The following is a 17,434-nucleotide window of genomic DNA, read 5'->3' as shown; positions in this document are numbered from 1 at the left end:
CTGACCTCTCATTTGTCAGAAATACTTTAAATTCCTCCCTCAGCTCATACACATGAAACAAAACCTTGCCAAACAACAACTACTGGACCTCTGTATGAAACAGCAAGGTTTTATGCTTCACTCCCATCTCCTCACACAAAGCTGCACATGCAAGTTTTCAAGGGTTGTGACTTTACAAAGTTTACCAGGCGTGCAACATCATCCAATGCAGGAACTAGGTCTGCTGGTAAAGTCTTGGCTACAAGGGCCTCACGGTGTAAAAAACAATGTTTAACAATCACATCTGGATTTCTTTCCTTCACTCTGCTTACAAAACCTTTGGTGCGCTCGACCATGGCTGCAGCTCAATCAGTGCAGATATGTATACAGTTTTCCCAATTAAGTCCTCCTTGTTCAAGGTATTCTGATGTGACCTGAAAAATTTCTTCTCCTGTTGTTTTTTCTGGCAATGCCTTGCAAAAAAAAAGCTTTCTCTAATTGCATCACCATCCACAAAATGCACATTGGCCAAGAGTTGAGCATGTCCACTGATATCAGTAGACTTGTCAAGTTGCAATGCAAATTTCTCACTGATATGGATCTTTTCCAAAACCACACTTTTGATGTCTGCAGGCATGTCATTAATATGTCTGGAAATTGTGTTGTCTGATAGATGGACTTTGGCTATTTCCTTAGCTGCTTCAGGTCCGAGCATCTCCTCTACAATAGCTTTGCAGGCAGGAAGTATTAATGCCTCTGCCACAGTCTACACCTCTTTTGACTTGGCTATAAGATCAGCAACTTGATGGCTAGCTTTAAGAGCTCTTTCATTTACCTTTGTGGTTTTTCTTATAAAAGTTGTCTGTTTCTCCATGTTTTCACGCAGCCAAACAAAAAAGTTTGCATTCTTTTTTTTTTTTTTTTCTGGGCCACACCCGGCATTGCTCAGGGGTTACTCCTGGCTGTCTGCTCAGAAATTGCTCCTGGCAGGCACGGGGGACCATATGGGACACCGGGATTCGAACCAACCACCTTTGGTCCTGGATCGGCTGCTTGCAAGGCAAACACCGCTGTGCTATCTCTCCGGGCCCAAAGTTTGCATTCTTGTTTGAAGTGAAGGGTGTTTCGTTTGGAGATGGTGTTTAAGTTTACTTGGGACCATAGCAAAGCACACCACTCACCATGCACAGTGGAGTTGGTTTCCTTGCATCTCCAGTAAAAGTAAATCCAAATGAAATGTAGCTTTTGCGATATTGACTTGTGCCAGAGAATTTGCTTGAGCTAACCATCTTTGCTTTCTTTTGATCCCCACTCATACTTGGGCTCTCATCTGGCTCTAAATTTTGTTCAGAGTCCAGTTCTTTCCTTTTCAAAAACTTGTCCATCACTGCAGTATCTGTTCCTGTCTCACTGTCATTCAGTACCTATTGCGCTTGTCTCCTCCAGATAGCCACTGTCCATCACACTCAGCACTCTTCTGCACAGGTCTCCATCCATATCCATCAGTCAGCTCTCTTCTGCTTATGTTTCCTCCAGGTCCATCACTCAGCGCTCTTCTGTGCCGCATCTGTGATAATCCTCCAGAGTCCAGATCCATCGACACTCTTCTGCAAATTGGCGATCTACTGTGATGTCTCCTCCTGTCAGTATAACAGTGACACCGAAGCCATTTATAGTCCATAGCATGCACTTCAGTCCACAAATAGATTGGTCTATTTGGCCATTAAATTGGTCTATTTGTGAGCTGAAGCCACATGTTACAGATGAAATTGGAATTTTTCCCACATCACACCAGACAATATCTCACGGCACACTAGTGTGCCACAGCACAGTGGTTGACAATGCTGATCTAACTCACTTGTGATCAATCAATTTTTTTCCAAGGAAAAATCATTATGTGATGCCGGAGAGATAGCACAGCAGAAGGGCATTTGCCTTGCATGCTGCTGACCTAGGATGGACCTGGGTTCAATTTCCGGCCTGCCAGGAGCGATTTCTAAGTGCAGAGCCAGGAGAAACCACTGAGCACTGCTGGGTGTGACCCAATAAAAATAAAATTCAATAAAAGAAAAGAAAAGAAAAGAAAAAAATTATTGTGTTAGAAACAGGCTTTTTGTTGTTGTTGTGCTTTGGGGACACATCTGAAGATGCTCAGGGCTTACCTCTAGCTCTGTGCTCAGAAGTTACTCCTGTCTCTGCTCAGGGAACCATTTGGGAGACCAGGCATAGAACCCAGGTCAGTTATGTGCAAGGACAGCACCCTCCTCACTGTGCCATTGTTCTGGGTTCTGGCCCCAAACAGTGAATTCTTAAATACCCAACCGACTTCCACCCACTCTTTGTGTTTTATTTACATTTGTTCCAATTTCTGATTAAAACTGCAATGAAAACAAAGGCTAAAAAGGGTTCTGGCCCAAGGTGGATTCTTCCTGGTTTTTTTCTCTGCTGTTTTTTCCGGGGCGATTTAAGCCCCACGCAATCCTCAGACCCCTGCGCTCTTGGCTTCGGCAACAGTTCCAGTGAGTCCTGCTAGAGGCGAATTAATGGTCCATAAATTCCCTGGGGGACCAGGGAGCAGGAGCGAATGGAGTCCCTGAAGCCCATCCACGAAGAGCTGGTGGCCCTGGTGATGGCCCTAGTGACCGGGAGCGCACAGAACACCCCCAGAGCATCCACAGCCGCAGTTCACCAGATCGAGTACCAGTGGCTGACCTGGGGCTGCAGTTGCGTGGTCCCCGCTGCCCTCCCCCCAGGTAGCCTCCTTGGACACCGAGGTCCTCTGAGAAGGTGATCTGCAAAGGAACAGTAAAAGGCCTGTTATTTAATCCTGAATTAAATATTTCCTGCAGCCCTTCCCCATGGCTGGTTGGCGCTGACCAGGTCAGTTCCCGCCCGGGGCCTGGTGCACATGCTTTGTACAGCAGGAGGCTGCTGCATTGGCAGAAACTGCACAAAGGGTCCAGCGTTTGGCTAGGAGGGTTGAGGGCACCGGGTTCCACTGCGTCAGGGGGAAATACCCGTAGCCTCAGTCTCTGGGATGTTTCTGCTGCCAGTGTGTTTTATTGGGATTCACAATCTTTTTCTGACTTTATCAGCACAGTAGGCTGAGCTTTGGACCTAAAAGTCATGTTTCCATACCTATAATTCGATTATGCTTTTCTGTATTTTCTGGGGGGAATGTCTGTGTGTTTACAGAAACCCAGAAAGACCGTCGGTGAAACAGAAAGCTCAGGTCCAAATGCTGGCTCTTTTAAGGGCTGGCTGACGAGATGGCCCAGCTGATAGATTCTTGCCTTGATGTGATTGAGCTGGGTTTTAGTTCCAGCTTCAGTAGGTCTCCTGAGCTCTATCAAGAGTGATCCCTGAGCACCACTGAGTTGGATTTCCCCTGAACACAGACACCATCCTATCATGACATCTCTTTCCTTGATCTGCATTCCAAACTTTGCTGTTTTTGAGTGAGTTTGAAGTTACAGTTACTAACTTACCACTACCAGAAGAGGGGCACTTGAAGGAATGGTCTGATCAGAACCTAGGCAAAGAATCCCTAGACTATGTCTATGAATTTAGTTTACTATAAATTGCTTCCTCTTTCCTAGGGCTTAGGGAGACATGAACATTTCAAACAAGAGTGTAAGCTTTGGGCCCTGGTGACAGACTTATATCATCATCACAGACTCACAGATGTACAGACATCAGAGACATCATAAACTCACAGCCCCACTGTGACCCTGGCAGGCAACATGACTTCTCAGCACATCATTTCACTGTCCTTATATCATGGAGATTGCGTTAAGAATTAAAAAAAAAAATGAAAGAGGAAGAATAAACTCTGATATTCGAAACTGATGTGGCCCTCAGAACTAGAATATGCCATTCCCCTGTTAGAAACAATCGCACAAAATGCCAACACAAGATGAGGCTATGTTCAGCCTGTGAGAAAATTAGGGGAGATGGAGTTACTTTATTTTCTTCTTTTTATTTAAAAATTACTTTATTTAGGGCCGTAGAGATAGCATGGAGGTAAGCTGTTTGCCTTTCATGCAGAGGGTCATTGGTTTGAATCCCGGCACCCCATATGGTCCCCTGAGTCTGCAGGAGCAATTTCTGAGCATAGAGCCAGGAGTAATCTCTGAGCGCTGCAGAGTGTGATCCCCCCCAACCCCCCCCCCCCGCCAAATTACTTTATTTAAACACCATGGATACAAGGTTGTTTATAATATACCTGTTTTTTGTTTGTTGGTTTTTGGTTTTTGGCCCACACCTGATGACACTCAGGGGTTACTCCTAGCTATGCACTTAGAAATCACTCCTGGCTTGGGGGACCATATGGGACATTGAGGATTGAACTGCAGTCTGTTCTGGGTCAGCTGCATGCAAGGCAAGCGCCCTACTGCTGTGCTACTGCTCAGGCCCCACCTGTTTGGTTTTATTTATTTTATTTTATTTTATTTGTTTTTTGGGCCACACCCAGCGGTGCTCAAGGGTTACTCCTGGCTGTCTGCTCAGAAATAGCTCCTGGCAGGCACGGGGGACCATGTGAGACACCGGGATTTGAACCAACCACCTTTGGTCCTGGATCGGCTGCTTGCAAGGCAAACGCCACTGTGCTATCTCTCCGGGCCCTGTTTGGTTTTATTTTTACACAAAGTTTATGATTCAATTTCAGTCATACCAATGTCCAACACCCTTCACCAGTGTACATTTCCCAACACCAATGTGTCCAGTTTCCCTCTGTCCACTCTCCTGCTTCTGAAGCAGACATTTTATTTCTCTCTCCCTCTAGCCTCCCTCCACTCACTTACTCTTTCTTTCTTTCCCCCTTTTTAGACACTTTGGTTTGCGCTATTGTTCCTGAAGGGTATAATGCCCATCACTTTATCTCTTTTCAGCACCCATGTCTTGTCCAGAGTGATTATCCCCAACTCTTATTGTCATAGTGCTCCCTCCTCTGCCCTGACTGTACTCCCCCATTCTTTGTGGCAAGCTTCCTACCACAGAGCAGTTTTCCTGGGCCTTGAGATAAAGCAACATCAATATCCTTGCACAAAATACCAACATTGCCTCAACCAAAATAACTAACTTTCTTTCCTCGGCATCTTTGTCCATAACAGCTCTGTCCTCTTGTTAGGCTGCTCCTCTCAGGTGAATTTCTTTTTTATATTTTGCTTTGTTTTGTTTTTGGGTTACACTCAGCAGTGCTCAGGGGTTTCTCCTGGCTCTGTGCTCAGAAACCACCCCTAGCTCTGTGCTCAGAAACCACCCCTGGCTGGCTTGGGGAACCATATGGGATGCTGATATTTGAACCACCGTCAGTCCTAGATCAAGTGTGTGCAAGGCAAACGTCCTACCACTGTGCTATCTTTCTGGCCCCACAGGTGAATTTTTTAAGGGCAACTCACAGTCTGCCTCCACTTGATAATTATTCTCCATCCAAAATGAACCTCACATTTTCCAGTCCTTCTCCATCATGTCGAACCAAAGTACAAATACCATAACAAGATCTTTTAACCAAGAAGCTCTTAGACAATTCAGCTTTCCCATAGTCTGGGCTCTTATTGTAGTGAAAATACAAGCTGTTTAAAAATCCTTGATGGTCGTTAGCTCAAGAACAAGAATATGAATTAATGAGTTATATATCTAATATGCTTAGCACTTGGGGCCACAAAGATAGTCCAACAGCAGGGCACTTGCCATAAGGCCAATCTGGCTTTGCTCCTTGATGCCAGATGTGGTTTCCTGAGCCCTGTCAAGAATCAGCCCTGAGTGCAGTTGTGTGTGGTTACTCAAATGTATTGTTTGCCTACTTAGTACAAAATCACTGATATTAATACTAGTGTGACATTGATTCAAATGATTTCAGTCTAGTTATCTCTAAATTATTTAATCCTTTCAGAGATGCTTAGAAAGTCACTACCATGAAGGCTGAAGAAATAGCATAGATAAAAGGGCATTTGCCTTGCACACAGTAGACCCATGTTAGATCCCTGGCATCCTATGGGTCCCCTGAGCACCACCAGGAGTGATTCTTGAGTGAAAAGCAGGAGTAACCTCTGAGCATCACTCAATGAAGGACAGATATGAAGAATTTGCTCATTGAGGTGTTGGATTAAAGTAACAAACTAGAAGTATTCTAATACAGTCATCTCCCTGATAGCAAATAATTTTTTGTCTCTGGAATAATTTTGGTCATGTGATCACTAAAATACACTCCCCCTGCCCCCAGAATGACACCATTTCAGCCACAGGTTGGTTGTGTTCTTGCTCTATTAGAAGCCACAAGGTCAGTGGGTGTGGAGATCCTGACACCCTGAAGGAGGATGTGGCAATAGATGATCATGAGGCATAACTTAGAGCTGAGGAGAGAGAACAAAGGAAGGGAAGGAAGACTAGGACACTCAGCAGGGCTACCTAATATTAAGGTGATACTATTACAGTGCCAGATTTAAAAATGCCTCTTTCCTCCTAAAACCTGAAAAATAAATCTGGCTGCTTACATTAATATCTTATGTACAGAATCATATTAGCATCACAAGTAAAAGAAATTTTGTCTTCCACTTGGTCCGTGTGGTGCATGGCAGGGTGTATGGGAGAGCAAGAGGACACTGTTCATGACAAGAGTAAAGGGTGATCGGGAAAAAGCATCCACTAGTGATTTCAGTTCCAGGGATTCAAGAAATATTGGGTCTCTGTGTGTTGAAGAAAAAAAAATAGACGATCTCTTGTGAATATGGGACTTGAGCTATTTCATTAGTCTATTGAAGGTCAAAGTTCTTCAGATGAAGTTTGACCCAAGAGTGTGAGGTATTCCTTTTCCCAATATCCTAAACTTTTTTTTAGCAGTCTATTTGTTTATCAATTGTTTGGTGTTTGGGTCACACCTGGCTATGCTCAGGGTACTCCTGGGTCTGTGCTCAGAAATTGCTCCTGGCAAACTCAGGGACCATATGGGATGCCAAGAATCAAACCGGGTCAGTCACAGGTCGGCCATATGAAAGGCAAAGGTCTCTACTGCTGTGCTATCTCTCAGGCGCCTAAACTTTTTATTGAAATATTAATATCACCTGGATGGTCACACACCTGGGATGGGGGGTATCTTGAATAAAGAATAATGCACGGCGCCAGAGCGGTGGAACAAGTGGTAGGGCATTTGCCTTGCATGCACTGACCTAGGATGGACCGCAGTTCGATCCCCAGTGTCCCATATGACCCCCCAAGCCAGGAGCGATTTCTGAGTACATAGCCAGGAGTAACCCCTATGCGTCACCCACCAGGTATGGCCCAAACACCCTCCCCCCAAAAAGAATAATACAGTTTGGCTGGGGGGAACGGAGGGGATACTGAGGCAGAGAGCCAGAGGAAGAGCAGAATAAAGGAAGCTGCTTGGAATAAGCTGAGCATAGAAGCCATGTGAGGAAATACACATGGCAGAGAGGGCCATAGAATAAACCAAGCTGTCTCAGATGAAACTTTAATTGACTGCCTGTGATTATTTCTCCATCATTATTCTGCAACCTTCAGACCTGCCAGCCAAGGGGCTACAGGTGCTGTGCCGAGAAAGGCCTCACCCCAACCTAACCTAGGACTATATATTTTATATTAATATAACACAAAAGCATCTTCTTCTCTGAGGAAATTAATAAGGAAAGAATCAAATGATTGTATTTAATTACCGCAGGATATTCTGAAGAATGTTTATTCCATCTATTCAAGCCCTCTGTACTAGATCCCTGAACCCTAAAAACTATTTTTAGGTTTTGTACAGGAACAGGTTAGATTTGTCTGGAAGCAGGAATTTACCTATCTTATATGCTATGTGAATAAAGAAACTGATTTTGTTTGTTTTTTGGGCCACACCCAATGGCACTCAGGAGTTACTCCTGGCTCTATGTTCAGAAATTACTCCTGGCAGGCTTGGGGACCTTATGGGAGGCTGGATTTGAATTTGGGTTAGCCATATGCAAAGCCAACACCCTACCTGCTGTGCTATTGCTCCAGGTCCAAAAGGAATTGATTTAGTTTCTTTTTCTGCCTGGGCTTCTTTTTTATTCTTTTGTGTGTGTGTGTGTGTGTGTGTGTGTGTGTGTGTGTGTGTGTGTGTGTTCTATTCTTTGAAATTTTATTTCTTTATACAGTCACAGTCTAACTACAAAGTTAGTTACAAAGAAGAATCTTGATTCAGGTACACCATGTTCCAGCACTAATTCCTTTCCTGTGTTCACTCCCTCCACCAATGGCCCTCACTCCTATTTGCCTAGGACCAGTTGCTTCTACAAGTGGAGATTTAAAATATATATATATAAATAGACTATGGGGTCAACACTGTTGCTAATGGGGTTTCATATATACCATATTTTCCGGCGTATAAGATGACCCCCTAATTTTGCAGTTAAAACATAGGTTTAGGTCTATATTCACTATATCAGATAGAACGTTCCTGTGCTGCAACTATATGTACCACAGTGAGCCGATCACAACAAGCAAAGGTTCAAAGGTTATACTGTAATAGACTTCCTCTCTGACTCTGGCCCATCTGAGCAGGCTTTTGACAGTGTAGATTCGGGTGCAGAACATTGTCTAATTTGCATGCATAAAAAGTCTGCTTGGATTGGTTGGTCCCTTATCATAGCCACCTTTTCTGGCAATTCCCTGTTGACGTCAGTTAATCTCCCCACTACATGAACCAAACAACACCCCATCCTCGGAACCTAGCACTGAACTACCAACACGGTTAGCTGGGTTTTGCCAGAAGTGGCCCCCAGATCTCCTGAGTACTGTTTGGGATCCCCCAAGAAAGAGATTGGAAAACTGCGGCCTGATTTTTTTTATTTCGTTTAGCGGCATATTAAAACATTTTTCGGGATATACTCATTATATAAGATGACCCCGTTGCTGGAAAATATGGTACACTTTCCCACCTTCCAGCACTTTTCTTCTCTTCCTCCTTTTCCTCTTCCTCCCCCTTGTCTTCCTTCTCTTTCTCTTGGTTGGCTACTTTTCTCCACCTTTCCTTTCTGGGCTTCTAAGTCCAAATCTGAGTCTGGCGTCCCACCAAAGTACCTTGTTGGTGGAAACCTGGACTTGATGTTTACTCTCTCGACTCCCTCCCTATCTTGCTCTCTTCCTCTTATATTGTCTCTCACCTGTAGGGAGCTTCTTAGAACAGACAGAATACTTAGTTAAAAGAGCTTCTTAGATCAGGCAGAATACTTAGTTAAAATGAAGGACCTTGTGACTTTGCTCAAAGCAGGTAACCTCAGGAATTAAATGTAAAACATTTAAGGTCACCTTATATCCCACCTGCAGGCAGCCTTGAGAACGTTAACCACTTAAGACTTAAGGGCACCAAACAGAGAGCCATATCAAAGCAGGTAACCTCAAGAATTAAACATTTAAGGTCACCTTACTTGTAACCTCACCTGCTGGAGATAAGTTCCATTATCAGTTCATCCTGACCTAGTAGAGACAGATCTCATTATCTGCACATTCCATCTCATTTGCTAATAGATCCTGTTATGCCTGTTCTATAGGTACTAGCAGAACTATGCCCACAAAAATATATAAGCCGAGCCTTGAGTTTCAATAAATTGGAATTGGTTTCAGTCTTGGCTGAAATCCTTTTCCCACCTTTGTCTGTCTCCGTGTCTGTCTTTGTCTGTCTGTCATGTCTGTCTTTGTGTCTTTGTGTTTGCGTCTCCCTCCAAGAAAGAATAACCACATCTTAACGGGTGTCCCTGCAGGAAGGGCACCCACACTCACCCAATTTTTTTTATCCATATATATATATATATATTTTTAACTTACTCCTGGTAGCTTTTTTTTTGTTTGTTTTTTGGGTCACACACCTGGCAGCACTCAGGGGTCACTCCTGGCTCCACGCTCAGAAATCACTCCTGGCAGGCACAGGAGACCATATGGGATTTCTGAATTTGAACCACTGTCCTTATACATGCAAGGCAAATGCCCTACCTCCATGCTATCTCTCCAGCCCCTCTCCATCCTGGTAGCTTTTTATTTGATCTCTTCATCTATTTTTAAGAGTTAAAATAATATACAATCAAATAAACTTCTCCAGACTGTTTCAATTTCTTACTTTCCATTTATCTTTCCATTTACTTTCTTTTCTTTTTTATCTTCCATTTACTTTCCATTATCTTCCTTTTTTTTTCATTTAGTATTATCTTCTATGTCAAAGTATAACACCGTATTTGCTATTAAGATGATAGGAGGTTGTTTTCCCTACATAAGTGGCTGGCTTAAAAATCCTGTAATCTTTCGACATGCATTGAAGAGAGAGAATTATATTTGAACTGGAAATCTCATGGACGAAGGAATATTGGAAACAGAATTGGAGAAAGGGGTTGGTGACTCCAATAGATGAAAGTGGTTAGCTTGTGTAATAAGAGTCTAGATGCTGAGGATGGCCTTCCTCAAAAGGACTTGGACAACCCCCCTCCACAAGATGGGGGATCAATCTGGAGTGATAACTTGAGGTGTCTTAGTAACACTCATTCATCACATCGAAGTCAGAGGAAACAAAGGTAGAACTTTGTAAGTGCCAGAAATACAACTATTTTATTCTATCTCAAAGGAAAAAGACAGCGAAGGAAAATATTCAGCAGAAATCTGTGGCTCGTCTGAGAGAACCAGCTTGGGCATTTTCAGCCCCCCATTCAAGGTATCACCTGTACTCCCCAGGCCTCAGTAGGTACTGCTTGCCCCTGTAGTTAGGCATCTCCTACAGAACCCAGGAACCTTCCAGAACATTGAGGGAGTGGACTTTGTTGAGGTGGAAGCGGTCCTGAAGTGAGGGGCAATCATCTGTGACCTCAGACATCTGTCCTCTGAAATTGTCTTGTTCGTAGATCTTCATCCTGAAAGTGCCGGAGTGCTGGGAAGAGCCAGAGAAGAGCTATCATCAAATACAACTCAGGGAAGCAATACATCTGGCCCTACCCCTACCTGTCGTTCCTGTTCCAAAGCTCTCAGTATTCAAATCTGCTTCCAGACATCCACAGAACAGAGCTCAAGAGTGATGGTTTGGGGAAAAGCTAGCTAGACTTAGCCTTTGCCCGGTCACCGGTAGTTGGACTAAAGCTTGGCTGCAAAAACACAGATCAGGGGCCTGAGCAATAGCACCATGGGGGAGGTGTTTGTCTTATATGAGGCCAACCTTTATTCCTGGCATTCCATATGGTCCCTGAGCCTTCCAGGAGTAATTTCTGAGTGCTGCTGGATGTGACCCAAAAACAAACAAAAAGAAAGCAAAACATAGATGATATTGGTCTTTGTCATTTGAGAGGGTCTTTATCAAAGGAGAAATGTGAGAGTCCTTAGAAGGCTACGACTCAATTGTTGTAGTTCTCAGGTTTAAAGGACACTTTCTAAATATTGACTCTCAAATTTGAGCTTGGGAGAGGCCGGAGAGATAGCATGGAGGTAAGGCATTTGCCTTTCATGCAGAAGGTCATCGGTTCAAATCCCGGCATCCCATAGGGTCCCCCAAGCCTGCCAGGAGCGATTTCTGAGCGTGGAGCCAGGAGTAACCCCTGAGCGCTGCCAAGTGTGACCCCCCCCCAAAATTGAGCTTGTGAAGTTGGCCTTTCTTTTCATTTCTGTCTCCTGAGTTAGATCTGTTTTGATCATTCAGTTAGAAAGGAAGCAGAAAACAGGGGCCTATCTGCTTCAGGAAAAATAATTAAATTAGAATGTAAGCCAAAGCAAACTAAAGTATGTCTATCAGTTAAACAGAGACAGATTTTACAAATTGAGGTATGTTGGCTTTCTTGAATTTTTTGAAGAAATTGCTATCTGGGACTAGATAGATAGTACCAGATAGATAAGGCATTTGCTTTGCAAATGGCCAATCTGCAAGTTTCAATTGACCTGCAGGGTTCAATCCCTTGAACTCCCAAGACTGATCCTGAGTGAGCCAGGATTAAGCTTGGAGCATGCCCCCCCCCCCCCACCAAAGAAATGTATACCTTGAACTTTTCCCTTTATTACCTATTGGGTGTCAGGCATTGAACCCATGTCTATGCCCTCCGTGTTACTTTCTTGGCCTCAGGACATTTTTATCTTGGACTTGTTTCCTTTATCATTTTGCTCTTTTAGTTTTTCATTGCAATAAATGATAAACTCTGGTAATAGATCACTTATCCAGTAATCACTGCATGACTGTTGGTGAACGCCTCTCCACCAGAATCATCCTTGGATCTCCAGACAGACCCAACCTCCATCTGCTCCATCCAGCGCGACTAATTCGTGGTAGGTGATGTGAGTCATCTCCAAAGAGTCCAGCCAGTGGCCCTCTTACCTGGGGGATCAGGCGGCAGGAGCGGATGGAGTCCACTGCTGGAAATTGGGGTAATCCCCACTCCGCACCAAGTACTGGTGGCCCTGGTAGTTGGGGCGCTCATAAAGCATCCAGCAGTCGCTCCACGCGGATGGAGTTGCAGTGGTTGAAGTAGGACTGCAGGTTGGGGTTGTCTCCGCTGCCCTCGTAGGAGCGGCCTTAAGAGCCCCGGCCCTCGAAGAAGGTGATCTGCGCAGTGAAAGCGGGAGTTGATGGAAGACTTGCCCTCCTTCCTCCCACAAGGCAGGAGGGGACAATCCCAGTACTTACCTTTCCCATTTCCGAGCATGCAAGGGAGTCAGCCAGAGGGTTAGTTAGCAGGGTATGTGGGGACCAGGGGGAGCCCATGTCTATATAGCAACCTGACTGCTGCCTCTGTGGAAATCACACAAAGGCCCAAGTTTGTGGGAGTAAGGGCATTGCATGCTGCCACTTTCCCCACCCATCTCTTACTCGCTGGGTTGAGCTGACTGGTCACTCTCATTCTTTCTGGGAGGTTCGGCTGTTCTGACTCATGATGTGGTATTGTCTGATTCATGATGAAATTAAGTCTTTGTGGGTTGCGCAAAAAGGATAAGAACAGCTCAGGATTTTGTAGTGAGCTCCGTGTAATTTCTTGAAGGCATCTAACAATGTGTTCTTTCAGGGGTTGCTAGTGTTTCATGCCAAAAACAGTTTTGTTTTAAATTTATTTAAAGAGAATGCATTACATAGTTGATATAACTATGAAATAACATAACTATGACATAACTGGTCATTATACATTTATTTCAATATGACAGAATGCAAGATTTAGGGCTTTGGTAATGGGAATGTTGCACTGTTGAAGGGGAGTGTTCTTTATATGACTAAAACCCAACTACAATTATGTTTGTAATTAAATAGTATAAATAAAGATATCAATAAAAAGAAATAAAATATAAAAAACTAAAAAATAAAATGGAAGAAAAGAAAAAAGAAAGAAGAAAAAGTTCAGTATCAAGTATATTTGTGAAAATCATTGTATCTCCAATGAAGTCATTAATACAATAGCAGAAGGTTTAATAAGCTCTTTTTTTTTAAGATAAGAAATAAGAAAAATACAACCAAAAAGGTGTGTGTGTGTGTGTGTGTGAGTGGCAGTTGTTATTTGCATAGGCACAGCAAAATATGGGAGAAATAGAAATGAAAAACCTGCTGGTGGGAATGCCATCTAGTTCAACCTTTATAGAAAGCAATATGGCGATTCCTCCAAAAACTGGAAATCGAGCTCCCATACGATCCAGCTATACCACTCCTAGGAATATACCCTAGGAACGCAAAAATACATTACAAAAATCCCTTCCTTACACCTATATTAATTGCAGCACTATTTACCATAGCAAGACTCTGGAAACAGCCAAGATACCCTTCAACAGATGAATGGCTAAAGAAACTGTGGTACATATACACAATGGAATATTATGCAGCTGTCAGGAGAGATGAAGTCATGAAATTTTTCTATGCATGGATGTACATGGAATCTATTAAGCTGAGTGAAGTAAGTCAGAGAGAGAGGAAGATGCAGAATGGTCTCATTCATCTATGGGTTTTAAGAAAAATGAAAGACATTTTTGCAATAATAATTTTCAGACACAAAAGAGAAAAGAACAGGAAGTTCCAGCTCACCTCATGAAACTCACTGCAAACAGGGATGAGTTTAGTTAGAGAAATAACTACGTTTTTAACTATTCTAATAATGAGAATATACGAGGGAAATAGAAAGCCTGTCTAGAGTACAGGCGGGGGTTGGGTGGGGAGGAGGGAGATTTGGGACATTGGTGATGGGAATGTTGCACTGGTGATGGGTGGTGTTCTTTACATGACTGAAACCCAAATACAATCATGTATGTAATAAAGTTGGTTAAATAAAATAAATAAAAAAAATTTCACACACACACACACACACAAAGAAATGAAATGAAAAACCTTTGGCCTATAAACAAGGAAACCTTACTCATGAAGTATCCTGGCATAAGACCCAACTCAGGCTCCAGGCATATTAAGTGTCCAACCCCAAAGTCTTTCTCTGTGGTCCCAATAAAAGCTCTTCACAATTACGGTTATAGCCATCAGGTTTCTGTCGTTAGAGATCCTGGTTTCTGTATAGATCCAATGTCGAAGTCAGTGTGACATGGAGTGTCTTCTGGTTTCATCTCACCATTAGGTGGCAATGCAGAGAACCCTTCCCTGAAAGCAGGTTGTTGCTGTTACCAAGTCATTAGGGTGTCATAAGAACCGATGAGATACCACCTCACACCACAGAGAATGGCACACATCACAAAGAATGAGAATAAACAGTGTTGGCGGGGATGTGGAGAGAAAGAAACTCTTATCCACTGCTGGTGGGAATGCTGTCTAGTTCAACCTTTATGAAAAGCGATATGGAGATTCCTCCAAAAACTGGAAATCGAGCTCCCATATGATCCAGCTATACCACTCCTAGGAATATACCCTAGGAACACAAAAATACAACACAAAAACCCCTTCCTTACACCTATATTAATTGCAGCACTATTTACCATAGCAAGACTCTGGAAACAACCAAGATGCCCTTCAACAGACAAATGGCTAAAGAAACTGTGGTACATATACACAATGGAATAGTATGCAGCTGTCAGGAGAGATGAAGTCATGAAATTTTCCTATACATGGATGTACACGGAATCTATTATGCTGAGTGAAATAAGTCAGAGAGAGAGAGAAAAATGCAGAATGGTCTCACTCATCTATGGGTTTTAAGAAAAATGAAAGACATTCTTGCAATAATAATTTTCAGACACAAAAGAGAAAAGAGCTGGAAGTTCCAGCTCACCTCAGGAAGCTCACCACAAAGAGTGATGAGTTTAGTTAGAAAAATAAGTACATTTTGAACTGTCCTAATAATGAGAATGTATGAGGGAAATGGAAAGCCTGTTTAGAGTACAGGCGGGGGTCGGGTAGGGTGGAGGGAGATTTGGGACATTGGTGATGGGAATGTTGCACTGGTGATAGGTGGTGTTCTTTACATGACTGAAACCCAAACACAATCATGTATGTAATCAAGGTGTTTAAATAAAAAAAAAAGAACCCTCACTAGAGTAAGTAGATCCCAGGACCTCAGTAAAGCCTTCCCTGGTGACTCCTGGTGATGGTGTAGAAAACCCTGGTTGTGGCCGGAGAGATAGCATGGAGGTAAGGCATTTGCCTTGCATGCAGAGGAATGGTAGTTCGAATCCTGGCATCTTATATGGTCCCCTGAGCCTGCCATGCGTGATTTCTGAGCATAAAGCCAGGAGTAACCCCTGCACCTGCTGGGTGTGAACCAAAAACCCAAAAAAAGAAGGAAAAGGAAAAGAAAACCCTGGTTGAAAAACAGGTTTTATAAGAGATTCTGAGGAAGAGGAGGAAGAGGATGAGAGAGAATAACAAGTGATGTGCTCAAGAGACAGAGTGCGGGCTTCTCCAAAGGCAGAGAACACACCCAACATGTAAGTAGGAACATCCACATACCAGGAGGGGAGATGTGGCTACACATGCTAAGGAACCATGTACCCAGAAAACATGTGAATTTTTTTTTAACTTAAAGCAATCAGAATCTAAGTAATAATGAATCTTAAGGAAATTATCCAGGAAAAGAGTGTATGTTTGTTTGGGGGCACAGCTGGATGTGCTCAGTGGTTACTTCTGGCTTTATACTCAAGGATCATTCTTGGTGGGCTGGGGGAACCCTATGGCACTCCAGGGATCTAACTGTGGTTAACTGTGTGCAAGGCAAGGCCCTTACCCACCGTACTATCTCTCTGTAAAGGCGTTTGCAAAGCACAAAGCTTAATTCAAACCCGCAAATCTGCAATAGTTGTGATTTGGGGCTTCTCTCGGAGAGAGCTGAGGCTTGTGTGGGAGTGTTCAGGCTGCTGGCACAGAAATCTTCTCCTGTACATGCTGCCTCTGTACTTTGCTTTGACCTGCAAGTACATGCTATGATCTTCCTCTCTTCCCCTTATCTTGGAACCTACAGTCTTTCTTCTGCCTGTGGTTTCCTAGTTGTCCTGACAAGCTCTTGTGAGAGTATTTGAAGTCAACATGACCACAAGTACCGGAGACAATGGTGTATATCTTGTCCTCTGCAGCTTTGCAGAAACACCTCTTGTGTGCAGCCTTGAAAAAGTTTGTGCTTATGAAACTGCTGGCATAAGGCGGGAGTCCATCGGCAACTGCTGAACTTCTGTTGAGTTATAGAAGAACATGAATGGCTCAGAAGCCACCAAAACATGCCAAGAAAAAATTCTCTAGTTCAGGAATTCCCAAACTATGGCCTGTGGACCCCATGCAGCCCACCAAGGACATTTTTCCGGCTGGCTGGGTGTTTTTGCCCATCCTGCTTAGCAGCCAACTCATCCCAGGATTGCAGTATTCATTTGTGGGATGTATTCCACACTCTCTCACACCCCTCTTTCTCATTTATTTTTTTTTTTTTGGAAGGGAGCACACCCAACAGTGCTCCAGGGTTTCTCCTGGCTCTGCACTCAGAAGTTAATCCTGGCAGGCTGGGGATTGAACCTGGGTCAGCTGCAGGCAAGGCAAACTCCCTACCTTCTGTGCTATCGCTATAGTCCCCTCCCCTCCTCTCTGTCAACTCTTCTCCAAGTCTTTGACATAGGTCCTCAAACTATGCCAAAAGTGGCCCATAGTTTCTATTGAAGTATTAGTAGATTTGTTGATTTAACTTTACTTGTTCTTCATTTTAAATATTGTACATGTTCCAGTTTTTTTTTACTTCAAAATGAGATATGTGCAGTGTGCATAGGAATTTGTTCATAGCTTTTTTAAACTATAGTTCTGCTCTCCAATAGTCTGAGGGACAGTGAACTAGTCCCTTTTTTTAAAGAGTTTGAGGATCTCTGCATTTAAAAGCAAATGATGTGCCTACCCAGCATTTTGGAGAGGCACAGCCTGAAAGAGCATAGCCTGGAACATTTTATTTTTTTACTGAAAACAAAACAGGAACAAAAACAACAAACTTGTACCAAAATTTCTATTAATGTTTTATTAAAATGTTTTTTAAATATTTCCATATGAGAATAAAGTTAAGGCAGCCAC

General features: G+C 43.3%; 1 pseudogene; it reads right to left on the bottom strand.

Annotated features, from left to right (window-relative positions):
* Positions 1-10,594: 10,594 nt before the first annotated feature.
* LOC126008660 (gamma-crystallin B-like) lies at positions 10,595-12,613 on the bottom strand (annotated as a pseudogene).
* Between the last annotated feature and the right edge of the window lie 4,821 nt (positions 12,614-17,434).

Source organism: Suncus etruscus, chromosome 5, assembly GCF_024139225.1.
Source record: "Suncus etruscus isolate mSunEtr1 chromosome 5, mSunEtr1.pri.cur, whole genome shotgun sequence".
Lineage (NCBI taxonomy): Eukaryota > Metazoa > Chordata > Mammalia > Eulipotyphla > Soricidae > Suncus > Suncus etruscus.
The sequence above is the reverse complement of the archived record's forward strand: the minus strand, read 5'-3'. Positions and strand labels throughout refer to the sequence as shown.